The sequence below is a fragment of the Falco peregrinus genome, chromosome 5 (assembly GCF_023634155.1).
Source record: "Falco peregrinus isolate bFalPer1 chromosome 5, bFalPer1.pri, whole genome shotgun sequence".
Classification (NCBI taxonomy): domain Eukaryota; kingdom Metazoa; phylum Chordata; class Aves; order Falconiformes; family Falconidae; genus Falco; species Falco peregrinus.
The window spans coordinates 35,041,676-35,065,199 of record NC_073725.1 but is presented as its reverse complement, the minus strand read 5'-3'; the positions used below and the strand labels follow the sequence as shown (position 1 = coordinate 35,065,199).

General features: G+C 41.7%; 1 long non-coding RNA gene across 16 annotated transcripts in view; it reads left to right on the top strand.

Moving 5' to 3' along the window:
- The first annotated feature begins 1,507 nt into the window (after nt 1-1,507).
- The window catches only part of LOC129784482 (uncharacterized), a 38,020-nt gene continuing 16,003 nt past the window's right edge, over nt 1,508-23,524 (top strand). For 4 of the 16 annotated variants that reach the window (XR_008747262.1, XR_008747249.1, XR_008747256.1 and 1 more), the window contains exons 1-7: nt 1,626-2,295; nt 3,492-3,575; nt 6,078-6,647; nt 8,681-8,846; nt 13,463-16,204; nt 16,705-19,236; nt 21,914-22,760. This is a non-coding gene — a long non-coding RNA (uncharacterized LOC129784482). The other 12 variants (XR_008747264.1, XR_008747250.1, XR_008747258.1 and 9 more) reach the window with 10 other exon arrangements.

Genomic DNA, 23,524 nt, shown 5'->3' with positions numbered 1-23,524 from the left:
TGGGCTAGAGACCTCTAATGTATTAACTCTCATAACTATGCTGGGGTTGTTTAATTTGGGGGAGGCTGAGGGGGGACCTTATCACTCCCTTCAGCTACTTGAAAGGAGGCTGTAGGCGATGGAGGTAGGTCTCTTCTCCCAGGTAACAAGTGACAGGACAAGAGGAAACAGACTCAAGTCATGCCAGGGAGGTTTAGATTGGATATTAGGAAAAATTTCTTCATGGAAAGAGTGGTCAAGTGTTGGCACAGGCTGCCCAAGGACATGGTGGAATCACCATCCCTGGAGGTACTTAAAAACCACAGAGGCATATGGTTTAGTGGTGGACTTGGAAGTCCTGGCTTAACAGGTGGATTTAATGATCTCAAAGGTCTTTTCCAACCTAAACTATTCCATGATTCTGTGTTGACTTGGCTGACATCTGGGGACCATTGGGATGAACTGGAGAATGGCAGTGGCCACCCTGAATTTCTGAGAAAACTACACTGGGACTTCATCCAAAAAGGGAAAAGTATCCACATGCAGGACACAATGGAGTGATTGTATTTTATTTGTATCATTCCTAGGAGCCAAAAGATGGCTGTGAAATTTGATGGAAACTGAGGCATTCATTTAGAAAGATTTCACCGTTGCATGTACACCAGATGATTGCGCCCGAGCCGCTTTCCTGCACAGCTTGTCCTCTGCTGAGCTGCTGCAAATTTTAGTTTCTGCAAGAAAGCTGCTCCCTTTATAAAAGTGGGTGGTTTTTTTTTTTTTACTTCTGCAGGTCAGTTTTCCCCAAAATGTTTAAAAAATGTATTAAACTTCTGGTCCTCAGTCCTTTCTTCCATTTATTGGCAGAAACTGCTCATTAGCGTGCATGATGACACCTGCCCTTCATCAGTAGTGTGACCTGTGCTGTGCTGTGCAGCATCTCCCCAGAAAATCACATTGTATTGTTTTTCTATCTTATGACTTTACCCCCATCTACTTTTTAAAGCTTTTTGACAGGACTCGAAGTTGTCGTGTGCTCAGCTGGACTCTTCACCACGTGTTCGGGCCTGGTTTCAGAAGGGCGATCCCTACATACCGCTGGTTTACATGCCGGCGTTTTTAAGGGGTGCAGAACCGGCAAAAAGGGCTCCCAGTGCTGGCGCGGTGCCAAGGGCGCCACAGCTGGGCTCTGCCAGAGGTACCGCAGCAGACAGCGCAGCGCTGCTTTCGCAGGCAGCGAAACGCGAGCAGGAATAGAACAAGGCAGCTCTGGTCGCTGCGGGGCCGCCGCCGCCGCGCCGCCCCGCCCCGCGCCGCCCCGCCCCGCCCCCCCCGCGCCGCCCCGCCCCGCCCCCCCCCGCCCCCCGCCCGGCTGTCAGCGCTGCCTCGACTCGGTGCCTCGGGTTTGCACCTGCCCCGGCGCCGCCCCGCCCCGCCTCGCGCCGCCGCCATTTCCGCCGGAACGTCCGGCCGCGGCGCAGGCGCGGGACGCGGCGCGAGGCGGACAGCGCGGGGCTCCCCCTACCGGGCGGGGCTCCCCCTACCGGGCGGGGCCGCGGGGCGCCGCGGTTGGTGTGGGAGCAGCGGCTGCTAACGCGGTAGGTGACGTGCCGTCAGGTGACGATTCGTTGGACAGAACCCTGGTAATCTCGTAAGACTTGGAACATTTGCTTAATGGCAGGTGCAGTTCGGTTGCTGCCAAAGGTAGCGCCTTCGTTGGGAAGCTGCTGGCTGATACCTTGGCACATCCCCCCCCCCCGCCGGCCTCGCTCTCCCAGTGACCTTTTTTCTGTTTTCCTTTCCGCACCTGGCCGTGCGCAGCTCACGCTGTAGCGTTGCCATCCCGCCGCAGCGGGGAGCGTGCCCCGGCCGGCACGGGGGCGCCCCGCAGGGCCGGGGGAGGGCGCAGGCCTCGGGCCCGGCCGTCAGCTGCCTCGGCCTTGTGCTGAAGTGCAGGGTGGGGAAAACGCGGGTGCCGTGCCTCGGCGGGGAGGACGGGCCAGGCTGGGGGGGGGGTCCCTTGCCTGTTCTGCAGAAATAAACAATAACTCAGGATAAGTTACAAAGCGGGTGTGTTTAATTCACCGGTGGGCAGCAGGGTCTTTGGAATTATCCGTCCTGATGCCCGCCAGTGAATTAAACATACCTGCTTTATAACTTATCCTGAGTTACAGAGTTTATTTCTGCAGAACAGTTTGGCAACCCAGATGGGGCTCTGCCTGACTGCAAAGTTGGTTGAGGGGAGGATGTCCTCGGAGGAACTCCCCTGCGCCTCCAGCTGCTGCAGGCGTAGACGAGGACCATCTGCCCGCAGATAAGGTATGTGAATTTAAAATACCTTCAGGGGGGACAGGGGAAGAACTTGTAAGCCGTATGGAGACGTCCCATGCGAGGTGAGGAGTAATATCGCTCACCAAGACCCTGTAAGACATGAGGAGATACCCCACGTGGGGTGAGGGAGCAATATGGCTCACCCCTTGGTTCTGTTGGGCCCAACAGAAAGAGAACCACACAGGGTGAGGGAGCACCCAAGATCCTGTAAGGCGCAGGGAAATGGTAGCTTGGGCACTCATTGCTGGGGTAGCTGGAGCACTGTATGGGATAGCTATCGTTGTATACACCTGTTATAAGTGTTCGGTACCATGCATATTTTATCATCAGTGAAACATGTCTTAATATCGTAAATCCAACACCAGACTGAGCAGTGAAAGCACTTTTGTGTGAGAGTGTGTGATAGCGTGATTGAGACGTGCAATTAAGCATGAAGTGATTTTAGAGTTTTGATCCGCAGTTCTGTTCTCCCGTGAGGGAAATAGCCAGAGACGAACCAAACGAGAGGCTGTTGTCTAGTGTTATAAATGTAGTCTGTCTTTATTATTGTTTAATGTATGGTGGGGAATCAAACAGGGAATTTAAGACTTAAATACCAGACACGGGACATGGATTTAGGTGCTTAGGTGTGGAAAGGTTTTATATCGCCGCTCCTGTGCTCAGTTGTAGAAAGCTTTTATATCGCCGTGCCTGTGCTCGATATCTGTCTGTCATCACACCCCACCCAACCCCCCGGCAGGGATCAGGCTAACATAATAACTACTCTGTGTGTGGGAATCACTGTTACCATATTTATAGGACATTCCTGAGGATTAGTGGAATAAGACTATACACAACCGTCAGAGGCCGTTTGCGTGGAAATTAAGAGGGAGTCTAGAAAATGAGTCTAATAATGGGTGCCAAGTCAGGTAAACTGTCTGGAAGCTAGCCCTTTGCGTTGCTTATTAAAACACTGGAAAAAGATAGGGGGAGGGCATGGAGGCTCAGTGAGTAAAAAGGCATTGATAAAATACTGTAATCAGTGGTGGCCCCTCTATACATTAGAGGATGAAGAAAAAGTGGCTGATAAATGGTACTTTGAACTATTAATAGCCTTTTGCAGTTAGCGTTATTTTTAAGGAGGGACCAAAAATGGGAAGAGTATTCATATGCTGACCTATTCTTTACTCTCTGTAATCACCCAGAGTACCAGAAAGTTTGTGGCATGAGCCCCCCACAGGATCCCATGGTGTAGGCATTAGAAAAGGAAAACCTAAAAGAAGGAAAAGGTAAATTGAAGTGGTGTTGTTCCTCATGTAGTACTGGACAGAGGTGTATGAACCTGGAGAAGATTTGAAAGGCACAGAATAAAAATTTACCCGAATATGATAGGCCACCCCCTCTAACAACACGGGAAAGCTCTGGGGAGTCAGACTCTGATAGCACCCCTGGGATACCTGTGGCATTCTGTACTCGGGCCAGGAGAGACTTAAAATCTGAACCTGAACCCAGCCAGGCACCCTTACGGGAAGTGGGATGTGGTTGGGCTGTGGTTGGGGTGGATGGAGGTGCCATGATAATAAGGGTACCCTTTACATTGCTGGATTTAGAGTTCTGGGAAAAAAAGGCAAGGGGCTATAGAACAGAACCTGTAGGGGTGGCAAAACATTTCTAGTACTTATTCAGGCAACATAACCCTGATTGGAAGGATATTCAATTAATGTTAGATCATGTAACTGAAACCGAGAAACAATTAATATTGAAAAAGGCCGAGGATCTGGCTGTGGACCAACATAAAGGGTCAGGGGAAGATGTAAAAGATCATTTTCCCCTACAAGACCCCCACTGGGATCCCAAAGGGCTGTGCAAATTGCAACCATTGTAACAATATCGAGATTGGGTAGCAAAAGGAATAGGGAGAGCTATCCCCAAAACAATAAATTAGTCAGCATTATATATAATTAGGCAGGGGCCAAACCAGTCTCCATCAAGAGTTCCTGGAAAAACTTTGGGACACGATGAGGCGATGAACTCCTTTAGATCCTGAATCAGAGGTGGGAATTCAGCAGTTCGTCTCGCATTTTGTAGGCCAGTCAGCCAGAGGTGTATGAAAAAAGCTACAGAAACTGGGAATGCCTGAGGGGCGAAACTTAGAAAACTTCTTGACAAGGCTTGGAAGGTATTTAGTAATGGGGAAGAGGAAGAAAAGAGGAAAGACCATAAAGCCATGGGGGAGGACAGAAGAAGGGACGGGAGAGCTTTTATAGCAGCTTTACAACAAGGCGAGGTCCTGACAAAAGAGAAAATAGGGACGACTGTGGAAGGTGGAGACTCTTGGAGACCACCACTGGGAATGAATCTGTGCATGGTGTAAACAAACAGGTGACTGGAAGAGGGATTGTCCTCAAAGGAGACAAGGAGGCAGGAAAATCATGAACACCCCTAGAACCCAGGCCCCTGTTGCAGGAAACTGATGATTGACGGAAAGCTGGGAAGTCTACCCTAGCGGATCCACTGGTTATATTAAAGCTAGGGAAACAGAAACAGGGAGAAGAGTTTTTAGTACATACCAGGGTGACGTTTTCGGTCTTAAACCAGGCTTTAACATTTATTGATAATGATTTCGTAATGGTAAAGGGAGCTACTGGTCAAAATGAAAGGGCGTGTTTCCTCCAGCCCCTGAAATTCAAATTGGGCAGACAATTAGGAATACAGAAATTCCTTTATATGCCAAATTCACCAAAGCCCTTATTGGGACGAGACTTACTGGAAAAACTGGGGGCAGAAATAAAATTTGGAAAGGACAGAATAGAGTTTAAGGTGGGGAAAGACCAGCTGATTGAGCTTTTAAGTTTAGCTTTGGTAAGTCCCTCTGAAAAGACACAAGTACCAAAGGAGGTTCAGGACCAAGTATTTCCAGGTGTATGGGCCACTGAAATACCTGAATAGCACATTACTCTGGTCTACAATAATGGCTGAACATAGAAAGACACATTGGGGAGCTGAATCCTTGTAAAAACACCTGAGCAAATGCATGGTTGCCCGTAATTTGTATACGACTATCAAACAAGTGGCACAACAATGTGACATTTGTTTGCAGAATAACCCAAAAGGTTGAACTAGGGCAAATAGTGAAAGGTAATCTCCCCGGGCAGTGGTGGCAGACTGATTTTTTGGAACCCTTTAGGAAAGGGGGATTTTGATATCTGTTGGTATTAACTGATACCTTTTCAGGATGGCCAGAAGCATTCCCTTGCTGAACAAACAAGTCCAGGGAAGTGACTAAGGCCTTATTACATGAAATTATACCGAGATTTGGGGTTCTAGCAGTAATATCTTCAGGTAGAGGCCCTCATTTTGTAGCCAAAGTCACACAGCAAGTTGTAGACTTCTGGGGATAGATTGGCAATTACACACTCCTTACAGGCCACATGTGAGTGGTCAAGTGGAGAAAACGAACCGCGTTCTTAAATTACAAATTGTAAAGTTGGGTAAGGAAGCTGGATTAACCCAGCCTCAGTCACTACCCCTAGCCTTGTTGCGCATCAGGACCAAACCAAGAACTAAGGAGGGATTGAGCCCCTTTGAAATGTTATATGGGAGACTCTATATGGTCCAAACAGGAACATCAACACAAGTTGTTGCTGAAGTATTTACTGATTATGTAATAAGTTTACAGAAACAACTTAGGGAAGTCAAGAAACTGGTCTTGGGAACTCGTGCTCAGGGTCTGGATGGACTAATGCATAACATAAGGCCAGGTGATTATGTATATGTTATATCTCTTTCAGACTCACCTTTGGAACCAAAATGGGATGGACCATTCCAGGTCTTATTGACAACACACACAGCTGTTAAATTACAGGAGCAGTTGTCGTGGATACATCATTCCAGGGTGAAGAAAGCCCCTAAACAACGCTGGGAGTTAATGGAAACTGGACCTTTAAAACTCGGACTCAGACAAAGACATTCTTGAACAAGACAGGTTTAATATAATAATAAAAACTGATGGGGGAGGGAAGTTTAGATTCTTAGACTGATCAATAACGGGTTTGGACTGTTTGTGCTTTTTTGTATCCTCCCTCTTGTCTACAACCAAGAGCCTAATAACTGGCCTTGGAATCACGCTCAGAAAAACCGCGCTGGAATAATGGGAAGTGTAGACCCAAACCCAAAATTAGCTACGGTGATTTTTTTCCGGAAATGAGGTGTACCAAAGAAATCAGTGGGACCGGGATGATGAGGACAGAGTTGCCCGATTGTGGGGGAAACTAGGAGATAAAATAAAAGTAGGATGTCAAATATGTAATAAAGATGATAACATCAGAAATTTGGGAGACACCCTGGTTGATGTCAGAAAGGTAGGTAAAGAATTTACCCTTCTAAGTAAGACCACGTGCTTTAATGCACGAGAGTGTTGGCATAATTTTACCTTAACTGAACCAGTCTTCATAGTATGCCTAGGGCAGGAATCACCGAGAACGGCTCTGACTTACAAGGTTAAAATAACAATCATGCCAGCCACCTTTCTCCTACCACCACAGTTCCATCGACCCCATTAGCACTTAATCTGAAAATTTTTGAAATTGACCCTATGTGATCAGAAAAACAGGGCAGCAGATGTTGTTCAAGCCGGAATGGTCTCACAAATGTGTTGAGTTGTTAATACAAACCAATGTCTCTGAAATTCAACCAGCCTGTTCTCCTTCCTTGAAGACATCCTTTGAGGGATGGACAACCTGGTTGAGAAGACAGGTGCCCTTTAAAAGGCGAACACGAAGAGACCTAACTGGTGTGTTGGGAATGAGATTTGGGTATTTTAAATGAAATTGACTCATTATAAATGAATATTTCAATTAAATACTAATTAATAAGCTGGCTGCTACAACTAATGATTTGACAGAGTTACAACAGCCTTTGCAGTGTTCCCTGTTAGCTTTAGGAACTAGTCAATGGCTGTTATCAAAAGTGTTACCCAAGTGGGAAAAGGTGAATGCACAAGACCGTGAATTGATAATAGATGCACTTGGTAAGATCCAAGATAACGTTTCTTTAGCCCTTAGTTGCATACAGGCTCAATTATGGATGCCATCAGTGGCTGCCTCAATTATAAGAGAAGGCAAAGGGGGCACTTTCCCTACCGAAATCTGGAAAGTCGTTTGGGATAGTGCCACTAACTTTGAAAAAGAACTCCAGTCTTGGTGGACTCTGGTAAATTTTACCTATGATCCCATTGCTAATACGGCCATTCATAACGCTTCAGTATATGTAGTCCACCCCATCACTGCATTATTGAACCTCAATGGAACTGTGCTCTGTCCTTTTGAACGTAAGAGCATGGGCATGAATGGTGGATGAGAAATGGCAAACTGTAAATTTAGAATCTTGCAGTATGAAAGAACAAAAGGGATTCATTTGCAAAAGTAGTACAATTGATGCTCAAGACATTTGTCTCTATACCGAACAAAGTATCTGTCATTTTGAAATCCATTCAGACACTAATCAAAAGACAGCACTTACATATATTTGGTGCGGTTGTGTGTGTGTTTGAGAACTGCTTGTAGCTCTGTAACAATAGACAAGATAGTTGTAAATAATAAAAACCATGCTAATTTTTATATTTGTCATTTTGTTAAGATAGTTGGGTGTGACTTTTTGTATTTAGTGCCGATCATATCCCACCAGTTGATACGGTCCAAATATACAATGTTTCACAGATTGATGCCTGTACTTATCGGAATGAATCTTACATTGGTAAAACAATGAGTGAAACATCAAGATTTGATTGAAATCTTGAAGGAAGTCCAAGAAAACGGACAGAAAACCTTGATAGCTTTTCACCATGACACAAAGGAAATTCACAGGATCTTGAAAAGTGTAAAGAAAGATGCAGAACATAACTGGTGGGATGCGCTTTTTGGATGGTCACCTAATGCTACTGGTATTCTAAATGTGTTGTTTCAACAACCCCATTGTTGTTCTCTTGACATTAGTTCCAGTCAGTTTTGTTTGTCTGCAATATTGTATGTTTGGAATTGGAGAATGTTAAAGCAATTGACATTTTTAACATTTATACTTAGCGCACATGCGAATGCATTAAGAGGTAACTTTCAGGCAAAGTATTGTCTAGTTCCCTTTCAAGAAATAAATCACATATAAGGCAAAGAAATTTGCCTATGATAACAAGACAGGGGGAAATTGATAGAAAGCTTAGAAGTAAATTGATTGAATAATTAAACCTCTCATTATACGCACAAAGAGGAGTTTCACAATGTAGTTTTGTAGATTAAGCAAGGTCTTGGGGCCTGGTCCTGGGGCCCTGATAGGTGGAACTGTTATGCTCTGTGTACTGATAAGAAGAAACTGCTATGCGAACGTTAGCGTGTTGGAACAGGAAAACTGGTTCTGTCCTGTTCCGTTCTGGAAGAAACTCAAGACACGACTGCGTCTGTGTGAAGGGAGAAGGTGTGAGGTTCAGAGCAAGAGAGACTACTAAGCCTTCATCCTCAACCACCCTCAACAGCCACCACCAGGAGGCAGTGCGCAAGCGCAAATGGGAGGTAACTTATGTAAATAATTTCTTGAAACTAATTATCTTAACCTGACCTATTCTCAGGAATCTATTGAATATGTATGTATGTATACTTTAAATCACACATGCACAAAGAGGTTGGAGCAGCAGGGCTTTTGGAGTTACCCATTCTGATGCCTGCCGGTGAACTAAACATACCCGCTTTATAACTTATCCTGAGTTAGAGACTTTATTTCCACAGATCATGCCAGGGAAACAATTAAGGTATCATTTTATCCCATCCAAAATACTCATCACCCAGCAACACAGCAATAGGATTTTTCAGGTGTTGCCAAGGTGTTTATATAATGGAAGCCTCAGTATTTCTCAGGTAATGAGGCCCTCTCATAATCAAATGTGAAATATTTGCATTACCCTTGTGTTTAGTTCCATTCTCATTTTCCCCATTTTTTCCTTCTCAAAACACATAAGCTCACGCTTGCTAGAGTCTTTGGAGCTTTGTCTCCATTTTCTTACCTACTGCCAAATACTCTTCTCTCCTCCTGTTTAAATTCAGCGTACATTTCAGCATCAATGCTGCTAGGTGTAACTAGCTTGGCGACGTTTATCTTAGCACTATTTACTGTAATTTGTAAGGGAGATTGGAGACGCTTTGGTTGTTTGACATCTGCTTTGCAGTCAATCAAAAGTAGAGACATAATTTAATTCTGGTGTCCTCTAGAGAAATTCTCTGGAAATGCTCTTGTAAAGTGGGAATAGCTTGGACAATAGAAAGAAGCAGAGGACAGGACAGATGCCGCAGTTGTGTTGTTTCCATCCAAATGTGGGCCTTGCTTGTTTTATTATTCATGTGTTCAGTACAGGAGCTCTCATACCCATCTGTTACTGAGGAAGGAATTGGAAATAGCTGTTGTGTTGTTGCAGGAACACCGGCATGAATAAAGAGTAACAAAAACTCTTGTAGTAGTAGTACTAACTGTAGGTTCCATATGTGAAAGTAGGGTAGGACTTAATTTTGTAAAAAGGGTGTCAAAGTTATTGTTCTGTTTGTGCTTCTCTGTTGCAGGCCCACCATTAACCTTCCTAGGTCTAACCTTTAGTAAAAGGCAGATTTAACTTGCCTACACCTGTTCGAAAATTCATCCTATAGGAAAGCACAGTGACCACCTCAGATCTCACAGCTTGTCCAAGGGAGATCACTCCTTGTTCTTCACTTCATCCTAGTACACGTTAGGTTTTTGAATTGCACCCAGCGTAGTTGTCATGGGGTTTCACTCTTGAGTTGTATGGCATTTAATGTTGATAGTAAAAAGAGATGTTACTTTGCTTGGTAATGATTGTGTTTTCATTTCTGAGAGAGAGACTGATTTGTAAGGTGAGAGCGAGCTGACTATAAACACGGGCAGACCACTGATAATGTCAAGCTTAAAAAGTGAATAATGATCTTTCTGTGACTTCAGCAAATGACCAACTGCTACTTCTGCAGCACCCCAGAAAATGTACACCAGAGTACTGGACACCTGGCTACCTCCTGGGGACTCCTAAGTACACCAGAACTATATAGTGTATAGTATATATGCAGTATAACAGAACGCCTAGCATATAACAGAATATGCTTTCCGTTATTCTGCAAGAGCAAAAATGTGGCTGTTACAGTCAAGTCTTCAATGGGGAAACAACTGCCTTTGAAAATGTATTGTCATCCACATGTCCAAGTTCAGGCCTTAGATACTCAAAAACTGTCTTAATGTCTTGGGCTTAGGAGTATGTCTTGGCTCACTGGCACTGTGGTCAGATAGTAGGTACCCTGTTTTCAGTCGCTTGTAAATTCATTCATCATTTATTAATAGTATTATTAATACAGTTTCCAGAGCTAGTCCCCTAGCAATGGACATAGGACATACACAGACTAAAACCAGCTTATATTTGGGGAAAGGTTTCTGATAAAACACGTTCTTCCCCCCTGGTCTTGTACCAAGACATTGTAACTCACCAGTAGTTTCAGTGTCGTAAGATGTATATATGGGTGTCTGTGTGTCTTAAGACATATACATATATATACACACACACACAAGCAGATCAGTTTTAAAACTATAAGTTTTTCAGGAGTCCACAGTTTGTAATAATTAGCACTTGGAAAATTCTGTAAAGTCTTTCACCATTCATGTTTTGATAGGCAAAGACTAATGTTTATACTAAGAGCTCTGGTAAAGACTCATTGCTTTCATTTACACCTCTAGTTGATTCATCTTTTTTCTTGGGCCATCACTTTTTTCAGAAGGTATGGTTCCTTGCTCTTAATCTAACATCTTTGATGTCCCACTTTGATTCAAAGAAATGAAAGTTGGATGGTTATGTTTGAAAAGGTGCTATTCCTGTGAAATGATGAAGTCGTTCTGGTTCAGATTTTTCACTGATAGGTCTCCTTTTGGCTAATTGATCTGATGACATGTAAAAGTGTCTAGAAGACATCACAAAAGTGACAGAAAAAATGGACCCCCAATTTGTTTCAGTTTTCTGGTAAACTTTTCTGAAGTTTCTCCTTTCTTCTTTTTAGAGCTGTAAACATAAGAAGGTTGTATTAAATTGCTTTTTACTTCGAACTACAGGGGGCTTTAACGGAAAAGGGAAAAATGTTTGAAACTGTTGAGTCTTTGTTCATTTTCTAAGGCAAGAACATTAGGAGTCCGCACAATGGATTTTAATAACTGCACTTATTACCTTCACAGCAGTAAAAAAGGTGAGGGTACCTGGATTTACTGAACTGGCTAAAAGGATACTAAGCGACTCCATACATTATGTACTTGAAAAAGTACATAAAAGTATAAATACGTTATTGTAAAAACGTTAATCAGTCCTATAGAACTTACCTATAAAGTCTTAAGAAAATATTCATAGACTCCCCCTGTTTTGCAGACTTTCAAGTGCCACAGTGCCACCTGGAAATGTAGCTGCATTTCTGAGTTAATAATGGCATCCTCTGGAGCCCTTATGGATCCATCTGTGCTAATGATGGACCATGACTAGGGCATCTTCTTCAGGACTCGGAACAAGCAGCATGGCGCATCTTGCATTAATAGAGCTACATTTCTCTATTGCCTCTGCTTAACCACCACGAAACCCCTCAGTGCCCAGACAGGCTTTGCGCGCACTGCCCTGTAATGCCTCTGCGGTGCCTCTACGTGTGCAGTGCCTGAGAAAGTTCTGACTGCCACAGGGCGAGCCATCCTTGGCATTCAGTCCATGGCCATTTTACTTACAAGGAGGCGTGTGAATGTATGTTGTGCAAAGCTAGGGTAACTTTTCCATAAGAGTTAGCAGGAGAACAAGGATATTCATTGTATTTGTTACCGTATGTGTATGCCAAGGAGGGTATGTTCCGCCTTTTTCTGTATGAAATCAGACATGAAATCAGAAGCAGGTCCTCTATGACTTTGACTTTTCTATTTCTCCCCTTGTAATTAAAATAAAAGCTTTGTTTATTGCCTTCTAAATTCAACAGTTGTCAAAATACTGTGGTATACTTTGTGGACTCTCGGCTGTAATTACAACCGATGAATCTGAAATTCCCTGGTATTGCTTCTGCGAGGAAATGGTTGTGGGGTTTTGCACCATTCTGTCCATGTTCTGTGAGTACTCTCATTTCTTCCTGCTTTTTGTTGTTTCTTCTCGAAAAATCGTTGTTGTTGGACAACAAAAATAGGCAATCTTGAGAGTTCTCTGTGCCAGGCTTTCTGCCTGGCTGTCTTTCCTTGCTGTTGCTGCATGATCTCATAATGCTGTTGCAGCTCTCTGCTCTTCATAGTATAGTATTCACTGGAACTGCAAATTCTAGTGCAAGCTGTAAGATCAAAGCAGATATTGTGAACAAGTCAATTTTCTGTTGCTTCGTTTCTCATCTCATCTATCAACTGATCTCCTGAACCGTTTAAGGTCTTCCCAATCTGGCATTGCTTTGGTAATGTCTGTTGCTTTGCCATGTAGCCAGACATTATTATTTTTTAAAACCTTTATTTATGAAACAGAAGAAATCTGCAGTAATTAGTAAATTGAGTGTTAGAAGGTTTTTTAAGGTATCTATGGTTACCTAAGTGTTTTGTCTGCTAGTTTAGTAGGAGTCGGGCTCAACAGTGAGTTCTTTTCATCCTTAATTCAGTGAAGCTGGCATCATTTTCATCTTTTGAGTCATTAGCTATTACATGCTTCCAGTGTATTAGTATTGCTGCTCTGACCCTTTGCTGTGCAAATAAGCGAAGCAGTTTTCCCATAATATTTTTGCCTTTTTCCTCCTGATATGGTAGCTTATAAATTGTTCCAGTGATGTGGCTGTAGTTTATTTTCCGTAGGCTCACACAGTTATGCTCCATACCTCCGTATACCTCTACTGGTCTTGGTGCTCAAGTGCTATGTCTCTGCCCTGGTCTTACCAGACTGTAGGGGAAATTGTTCTGAGAATCAGAATTGAGTGGATCTATTCTATAGTTACAGACATTATGTTATCTCAAGGTACTATTTACCTTGCCTGGGAGTCCAATGCATGAGAATCCTAAGTATTAAAGACGGTTTGGGGAAGCCATGCAGGCCACGGTTATAGGTGGTACGAGGGTGAAACCAAACCTGGTAATGTAACTGTTCATCTTGCAGCACTATAGTGCTTTTCTATGGAGAAGAAACAGAAATGTGACTGAGAATTTACTGTTGAAAGATTGGGAAGTGTTTTGCCAGAGAAGCCGTTCAAGTGTAGCTACATACTCCTTCACTGAAGTCTACAAAAAATTTCCACCACCCTCTTAGATGAAGGTAAGGGCTTACAACTGGAAAACTGACAACACGTAGAATGAATTTGTTAGAGTACTGATTAGTGCATCAGCTTCCCTATCCCAGAAATCTCACATATGTTTGTTATAAACCCAGTGTACAGTGTGTGAAATAGCCTGCTCTAATTAAAATTGCAACAATGCCAGGAAAGTGAAGCTAATTCAAATAAGCTCTGTTAAGTCATCTAACATGGCAGTATATGCCATGAGGTCAGATTGCTTGGATGCAGACTGGCGACAAGGGAAATGGTATGTGGTGAGATCGTGTCTTTCCTTTTTTTTTTTCCTCCTCCTTTCAGCCAACACATTAGAAGCTCATTTGAACAGTCAGCTTAATTTGCTATACTGATGTGGTGATGACAACTTAGACAGCATTTAACTCTCAGGAAGTAAAGCTTGTAACAGTGAAGCCCAAAATGTTCAGTGATGGAATGTAGTCATTTTGCAATATTATTTAATTTTGGTACCTAAAAATCTGAAGATGGTAAGTTAGTATCTCTGGGCAATGCTTTCACTATTTTTTAGATCTGTTTTACAAGCAGTGAATAAATAGGCTTCTGTCAGACAAATAGCATAGGAAGGAAGCTGACCTCTGGTCAATCGTGAACCTGGCAATTGGTTATATGCATGGTATACCAAATGTAGATAAACTGAAAGAGAGAAAGCCTTTGCTAAAATGCTTGGCTCTTAAAATATGGAAAAGTTGATTACAAATGTATTTTATGTTTCTCTTTTTACTCTAATATTTTTTCCCCTCAGAGGTTACGAGCTGTAGCAAGGGGAGGGCTTTCTTCACTTGTCTATGATTAATTGATTAATTTTATATCATCATTTTTAATATTTTCCAGTTCCCAGGAGAGCAGCCTGGCCTACTTGTTGGTGTGAGAAATAATGATACTGTCCATGTTTGTGTCTGCAAATATTAAAACCTATAAAACAAAACACCTGTTATTTGTTAATCCCATCAAGTTTTATATGAATCCTAAACCATTACCTGCCTCAGTGTCTGAACAAAACACAGTCATGCATGGAAGCAAAAATGTGTATGTTTTACAAAATTATCAGGTATATAATCACGTGGCATTTTTTCTTACAGAGTCCAATCTTCGTTCAACTCAGATAGTCAACTCTTACAATTCACTGCTCTGCATCTGCTTCTAAATTTTCACATCCTCCTCCCAAATCCATTGTTCCTCTTGTCCATAAGTCCTTTATTGTTCTGCTGACTCCTTAGTGTGCCGTGCAAAAGGAATCTTGAGGGAGCTCAGTTTCTGATCTTAGAAATTTCTGTGGGACAAGAGGGAAATGACGGGTTTCAAAAGCTTTGTAATTTTTCCTTATTTGAAAGACTGTAGAAGGGCTGGGTTTGACTTTATGGTCAGCTCCTCCTCACAGTTACCCTGTTTTGGGTTCTCCTCTAAAATGCAGAAATAGTAAGGCTTGTAACCAAAGGATTATCAGTTTTGTTTAAATAAGAAAGTCAACGTATGGTATCCAATTTCAGCTGAAGCTTTAAAGCAATATTTAATTGCGGATTAATGAAGGTAAAAGTAATTGAAACAAATTTTAATGGTAGATATTGCAGAACTGTCATTGTAAGCTACCCGTCTTACCAGCAGTGTAGCACTCCCTAACGGTGGGGACCTGGGTGCTTTCCCCTGGCTTGCAGGATTGTTTGGCTCAGCAAATGTTCCACCATATGTGACTGCTACTGCTTTCCTGGAGAGAGTATGATTTAGTCTTAGAAATCATGAATATTTGAGATTAAATTTGCCCGCATACTTTTTCAAGGCCATGTGTCTGGGATATGTATTAGTCTGGTTTTGTCTACATGCACTTAGTTGCATGTTTTTGCTTGTCTTGGTTTCAAGGTACACTGAATGTGCTGGAATTTAATCCTGTTCTTATTTCACCTGGTTATGATATTCACATAGTTCAAATTCTCCTTTCAAAAGAGTTTTGTTCAGCTGTGTTCCGCTCAGACTCTTTCAACCATGCTATTGATGAGTAGGCATGTTTCAGGTGTGCACCTGTGCACTAAGATATCCTTGCTGCCCGAGGAAGAACATGCTCTGAGGATAGCAAAGACTGATAGGCACTCCTGCTTCTGGCTTTTTATAAATTTATGGCAATGTTACCTGTGATAGACCGTACCTTGGATCTGCTTCTCCCTTGAGCACTATGGAACCATTAGAAGGGCAGTGGATGCTAAGAGATGGTGTAGATTCAAAAGCGAATTGGTCTCCATCATAGAAGAAAAAGCCACCTAAGTCTGCTAGATACAGTGGCTGGTGGACAACTGCTGGCCTAGGGAGTCCTGAGACAAATGAAATTTGGTTTGATAGTGTGAGTGCGACAAAAAGCCCTCCGCGGTGTTATGGAAAGTTTGCATTTTTTGTTGTTCTTCAAACGTTTAATTTCAATTTTTCCATTCATTAATATTTTTTGCTGATAAGTTGTTTTGTAAGAAGAGATGATGTACTACTAAATAATTCCTGGCTTATGCTGTCCCTGTCCTCACAGGTGAGCTGTAGTTAAAGGCGCTATTTGGCTATTTACTATCATAAAGGTAAGTTATTTTGGAATACTTCTACTCTGCTCTTGGGGGAGAGGAGCCTCACAGCACATGCTTTGTTATGTCTTTGATCATATCAGATTTTGCTGTGGCTCATTGCTTTATGACATATTTTCCCTAGCTCTTCTATGTCCCCCACTGCTATCTTGCAGTGTTTTACAGTTAATCCTAGCCACACTTCAGTTCACCGCGGGCACTTTTTTGTTCCAGTTATTCATAATTGTACCACTTTCAGTAACTAGCCCATAGGCTTTACCACGTCTGCTTAGTCAGGTTTGGGTTTTTTTAGCATTAGCAAGTCCGTGCCCTTATTGAACAGCTTTCTAGCTCATTGATATATGGGGTGGACAAAATTAGTTCAGTTGGTTACCCTGTTGGCACATATCTGCCATTGTGATCCAGATAAAAGCCTTGCTTATGCTGGTAAGTACTTCAGATATTTCCTATGTAAAATGTAATTGTTGATTTTTTTCTGTCATCACATTGTTTTGCAGATTTGGTAAATCTAGGATTTTTGGTTCAGTTCGGAATGAGGAGATCCTACTAAACTAGCTTGAATGTCTCAATTAAAAATTGCAAGATGTGCCCTTAAGGTAATGACAACCTTTGCTTTCATTTCTGCACATTTCTCTAATGATTTGAAGCCAGACTGTGTCTAAGTTTCAATTTTTTTGTTGTTGTTGGGTTTTGTTTTTTTTAATTTGATGTACCAAGAGAGGATTACTCTATCTGTATATATGTAACTCAAAAATTCATCTGTCCTTTTTTCTGTCCACCTGCCCCAGAATTCTCTTTACTGCTGCAGAGCTGTTACACTAAAAATCTTGCTTATGTGCACAAAGGAAACACACCTTTTACATAAGTAAAGCTAATAAAGCTAAAAAATTATTGTTAGTATAACTGAAAGCGAAGCAGTCTAACCATTATTAGTCCAGATCTAATTGTTTAAAAAATAATGATAATGCAGATTTGTTATACATACACTTCCTAGTGCCTATTCCTTCTCCCAGTGTTGGGCTCACATCTCCACTGCTGCTCTGGGTGCTGAGCTTGGTGGTTTCATGCTGGTGGCAGTGGTGGGGTGTTATGGTGAATTGCCAGCATATGGAATGCTCCACGGCAAGCAATATGATGGTCATATTGATGGTTTCTTCTTCGCTCTGGGATCAACTTGGGGTCATTTTTATATGTCTTTCAACTACATTTTACATCTTTCCTCTGTCTTCATTGGTCTGCAGTTCCATATTACACCCAAATTTACTATATGTGGTGTCTTTTACGTAAGTTAGATACTATTTCTTTGTTACCCCTAAACCCAGTTTTGTCCAGCTTCAGGTCTTCATTTCTTTAACTGAACATGGTTGAGTTATAGCCAAGGAGTCTCCAGTGCCAGCCTGTGCTCCTTCCTTCAGCATCCTATGCTTGTGGCCCTCTTCACTGCATCCTGTCTTTGCGGCTCAAGGGCTCTGCAGTTGTACCATGCCTGTCTCTCTCTGTACTGCATCATCATGCTAGTAGTAAACGCTATTCTGTGTAGAGTATCTGCTTGTTACTGCTTTCTGTGTAAAAACTGTGGTTGGTACTATACAAAGACAAATAAAACAAAGTAACTGTAGACACCTGGTACCCTTCCTGCTATTCCAGCTTGTTCTCTGTTGATATTCTTAGCAGCTGGTTCAACTGGGTCAAAAGACTTCCAGGAATGAAAGAATGAAACATGGGTGTAGATACATGTGGATGATAGTCAAAATATATGTGGCTGACAGTCAAATACGTACAGTGTTGACAACGAGACAAAAGGGGATTCCCCACCCCCACCCCCCCTTCCGCCTGCAGGGCTGTGAAAATATGAAGAAATGCACAGACAATGGATTGTGCAAGCCTTCTACAGAGAAACTGAGAGCACAATGAACAAATTCCCTTCCTTGTCCTCAGGCATTGTATGGTAAATGGAAGATCTGGGGTTATTCTGAAAAGTAGCGAGAATGAAAATCTGGAAATTTGCATGCAGTGATTTGGAGAATTCTTTAATAGAATATCTTCTCCTCTTTTAAATTAATGTAATTTACTTTTATTTAATTGTCCTCTCCCTCTGCTGGAAAATAACCCCTCCCAATCCTGTTGCATATATGTTTTAGTCTTATATAGTTCAATACAGTTTGCAGGGGGAATGCCCAGGACATTTTCCATGGTAACTGACAACTACTGAAGTAGGACTTAAACGCTTTAAACAGCGTAAATCAAGTAATAATAATGCTGTTATCACTTATATTCCTTTCTTACAATCTCCGTAGTGTTATTATAAAGGTATATAAAACCTTACATAATAGCAGAAAGCTTTATAGCTTATAAGAACTTGTTCAACATAAAGACAGTTTTAAATATATGGTGGTAAGGCTTTTTGATGAGATGTATGAAGCATTCTAGAGAAAAACACATTGTACTGCAATTTCATTGATGTAAGGTGGCAGATGGAAACCTTGTCGTCTGCAGTACCACCTCATTTCAAAGAGAATGCATTAACAGAGACAGAGTATTGCAATTTTTAATGTAAATAATGATTTGCCTTTCTGAAAGGGCCCATTTACAGCGTTGAGGCCATTAAACTTCTGCCTTGACTTTTTAGGACTGTAATTCTGCAAGGGTATTGCAGAGCCAGTTTGAGATTGACAATTAAGTTCTCGCTTGTGCTACAAAGCTTTCTTTTATATTTCTGTTAAACTCAACAAACGACTGCTACTAATGTTTTGCTCATCAACTAGTAAGTGGAGGCCATTTAAAGCAGAAATGTAGGGTTTAGCTCCAGCTGCTGTTCTAATGTTGCAGAAAGCTTTTGCTGCAGTTCATTAAATTCAAGTTCAGGCAGTCGCAAAACTGCTAGCTAATTATTTTTTTCTTTCCTTGGCTGAGTGAAACCTGGTATCACTGACTTCCACTCACAAAATAGAGCTACAGAATTCTTCATTCTTGGAGACTGAAGACACAGAGCAGTGAGGAAGATACCAGCGTAATCCTTAAAATAACAGGTAACACCGAGATGGTGAAACTATTTCCTACCAGTTTGTCAGTCTATCCTGGGAGTCAAACTTTGTATGGGACATCGGTTCTTTGATAGTAGGCCAGTATTAATAACTGGTGGTTTGCGTTTTGGGGGCTAATAACCAGATGAATGCCTCACAAAGCCTGTTTGGAGAGAGGGATTCCAGCAAGCACTGGTCCTTGCAAAAACAGCCAGTGAGGGGAAGAAGCAGGGTCCTGGTGGCCCCGGGTGGCTGCCTGGAGATGCAGGGTGGGTTACGTGGGTTCAGCCCCCTGGTTGCCAAGAAGCCGACCTGCATCTGAGAGTATCGTTCTTCAGCGCTGTGTGGGGTGTTTTAGTCTGTTACATTGGTTCAAAGCAAATTAAGGAATGAAAATTTCTTTCATTTTGTGGAATATCAAAACTAAAAATGAGATCCAAAGCCAAAATACACAGAAATGGAGATTCCCCTCCAGACCTTAAGTATGGAATATCAACCTGAATTATCACATATATGATGCTACATGTCTCTGATAAATTGTTTTAAATACACCTTAAGATTGTCTGTGCTACCCATGATTTTAAGTTGTTAGTACAGCTTATACATAAAGTAACTAAAACTAGAACACCCATGTGCATTTAGTTCCTAGAAATAGGAAACACAAATAAATAACCTCCTGTCATGTTACTGCTCACGGGAATAGGGGTTTACTTTGACTTCTGTGGTGATTTATTTACTCCGTGGGGGCATTACAAATAGAAAATATTTCCAAGCTAGTCCACCAGGGTTTCATCCCAGAATTCTTGGAAAAGTAACAGATTTGAGCTTCTGATAATCATTGTTTATTGTCATATCACGGTCAGGTTTCCAAAGAGAGACTTCGCTGTGATTGTACACGCAGAGGAGGTGGCCCTTACTATGATTTTACAATTAAAATTAACACAAAATGAATCTAACAAAGGAACAGTAGAGAAAAGTGTATTGTAACAGCAACCGTGGTGTGATTGAACCTAGATTGTGTAGAATTGGGTATCTTCAAGGTTTCTAAATACATAGGTGCAGCTTTGGTTTCATGAAGAGAGGAAACAAATTATTTCAACCTCAGAATCCACATTTTAAGTATGCGTGTATTTTTGCTTTTGATAGCGTACTTTCAATTACCTATAGGTTGTCAACTGGTAAGTATTGTCTAACCATGATCTTAAAAGTGAGAAGACACATCAAAGGAGAAATAAAGCTATGACAGCAATCAGTGCAAATCTGAGAAGTTCCAGGTAAGGATGTAATCTGGCATTTGCTTCAACTATCAAGACACAATGGGGGCACAGAAGAAAGTTAAGGGAATCAGGTTTAGAGTATGAATGCAAAACACAGTATGTCACCCTTCCTTTGTGTTTCTGTGACAGTTTTCATATATTGTTGGTGATACAAGTTGTGTAAATAAGTTTGGGTTCAGTTTGGGAGTGATTTTTTTGTAGGACTTCATTAGGCACACATTAAAAGTAATCTGTCAATACTGGACAGCCAACAAACTGCATATGCATTCACTGAACTGTTCACTAAATTCTTGTCATGGGCTGAAATTATATAGCTATTTCCATATATGCATATCAATGAGCAGCACTGGGAAAAATTAAAAAGCTGAGATTTAAGTCGCAGTTTGACATGTATAGGTAAGAAAGGGGTTTTGTTTTTATCATCATTAAGGGAAGGAAAAAATTAGACTTGCTTTCAAACCCAACACTGAACTTGTGATGAAACAATTTTTTATTTGTAAGTTAAGCAAAACTGATCTGATATTTATTGGGAAACAAACAAGAAATCTTCAGCCATTTTAAAGAAATATGACACTATGAAGGGTATTTTTGAAAATAAACAAAAGTCATTCATTTTATAATATGAATTTCAGAATATAGTACTAATAAATTCCAGGACTAGGTTCTGCATACAACCCACAAAAGATTAAAACTTAATGTGGGAGCTACCAGCTCCTCAACTATAAACAGCCAAGTACCAAACCTTAGTTTCTCTAAAAAGACAAAGGCTTTGTAAATACATAAACACATAGTAATAATTAAATAGGTTCAACCTTGAACTGTTTGAAATGTGATTTATTTGAGTATGGAGAAGAACAAAAGCTGTGATCATGGATTATGATCCTGTGGCTAAGTTGTAGCTTCACCACAGTGACAAATTGAGGGACTTTTTCCTTTACCCGAAGGGGAGTCCAGACCAGATACAGGGCTCCCAGCAGAGCCGTATGAGGGCTGGGGGGGACAAACCAGCTCCATCAAGCTCTTGCCAGTGCAGCCCTGTGTGCAGCTGCCTCCCTCACTGCCAGGGTCTGCAGCTGAGTTGTGGTCCCTGTGTTGTCCACCACAACCACCCGCCTCAACTGCTTTTCAGGAAAGCTGTTTCCTAACCAGACCAGGACAACCAGAATTAAGTAGCATCCAAAAGTATCAACTTGTCAAGGCAGGTCAGAATACGAATCTAGAAAAGGCTTATACACCAGGATGGAACTGCCACACTTGAGTACAAGGGTGGTGGTAACAGCCTGCCACCCTGAGACAACGGTGCTCTCACAAGGCTCAATCCTCTCCTGACAGCGAAAAGAAAGAGCAGCAGCATCTGCCAAATGTCACTGAAGGTGTGCCTTACAGTAAACCTTGCAATTTTTCAGATCAAGCAGGACTCGGCAAAGATGACAGTTTTCAAAAGGATGTAGGAGATGCTTCACTAGCATGTCACCGCCGGACAACCCCCTCGGTGGCCAGGGGCACTGCCCAAATGAAGGGAAGCAAAATAAGTCACCTGCTCGCTCTGCTGACAAACAAATGAACCGGCAAGCACATACTATGACACCCCCCCCCCCCCCCCCCCCCCCGCCTTCCTGAAAAAGTGCAAATTGTTTGTTCATCTGCCTGGTCATTACCTGCTTTTGGGTAGACATTCAGCTGTACTGTGTCTAAGGAAACGACCAGAAGACTGAGAAATAACCTTTTCTGTAGCCATATTGTGCTTAGTGGTGCCAAGCAGTTTCTGAATGGCTGCTTAAGCTCACTACTGTTGCAGCAGGATAATTTTCTAGACCTAATATTGTAGATCTTCACATTACTAGAAGGCTAAAACATTTACAAGGCTTGTCTAAGTCTCTTGATTTACATCCCTGTTTATCTCCTTTCATTATACTTTTCTTGGAAAATTGTATTCTCCTAGTATTTTTTTAAAATAAAGAATACACTTTCCAATCTGTAAGCCATTACTCTAGAAGTCTTGCAACCGATTGCCAAAGTTCTTTACTGAATGTGAAGACCTTATGATCTTCATTAGCATACCATAGGTAATTCTCTTATGCAGAGTTTAAATTAGAATTTTGATTTTCTTCTTTCACGTATCTTTTTTAACTGTTTGTAGAATTCTGCCTGTACTGAATCAAGCAACTAAATCATCTTAAAAATTCCTCTATTGAATTGCAGGTGTGAAGACAATTCCAATGCTTCCGTTGATTCCAGCAGGAGAAAATGCAGGTAGGAAGTGCTTCTGAAAATCCTGAAATGCCTCTAAAGTCAGAGTTTTGTGCTCTCAAATTGGGTTTAAACCTTTTAAGAGTTAGTCTGGAAGTGTTACTCGGGAGGTAATAACTACTAAGATTGGGCAAAACCCCATGAATGGGTGTGTAAATACATGCCACAGAAATGGACATGAAAAACCTGAGTTTTGGAGAGCACGGAGACAGAATACGAGCAGAATATGAAAAAAGTAGAGTCAGGTTTTTTTCATAGGTAATCAACAATGAATTCTTGATTCTAGAAGAAATTAGAGTGAATTTGGTGATGTTTATTCAAAAGCTGGGGTGTAAATGACAATTTTATTGAATTGCATTGGGCATGTTTGTTTATTTGGAGGAGGGGGATTTTGCTCCCCGTTCCTTCTCATATGGGGGCAGGGACAGATTCAGCTGCACTGAAGTGAATAGATGTCTTTTAGTGAGCTCTTGATCCATTCCTTATTCTCCACAAAAGGGTTGGTTTTTCTGACCTAAAAATGGCAATTAAGGAAGAAAATTTTAAATACCATTGATCTATTGCATTTATTGGATATTTAGCAATCAATTAAATACGTGAAAAAGGACTGTAGTAATGGACTTTGGTAGTTACCATAACATCAGAAAGTATTTTTCTTTCTTTTTAAAGAGAAAGGCTGATTTTTAACAAGAGAATGTTTACTAGTTTCTTTCAAACAAAGAGACTATTTAAAAGGTGGTCATATTTTAGGGATCTGGCTTTTATTG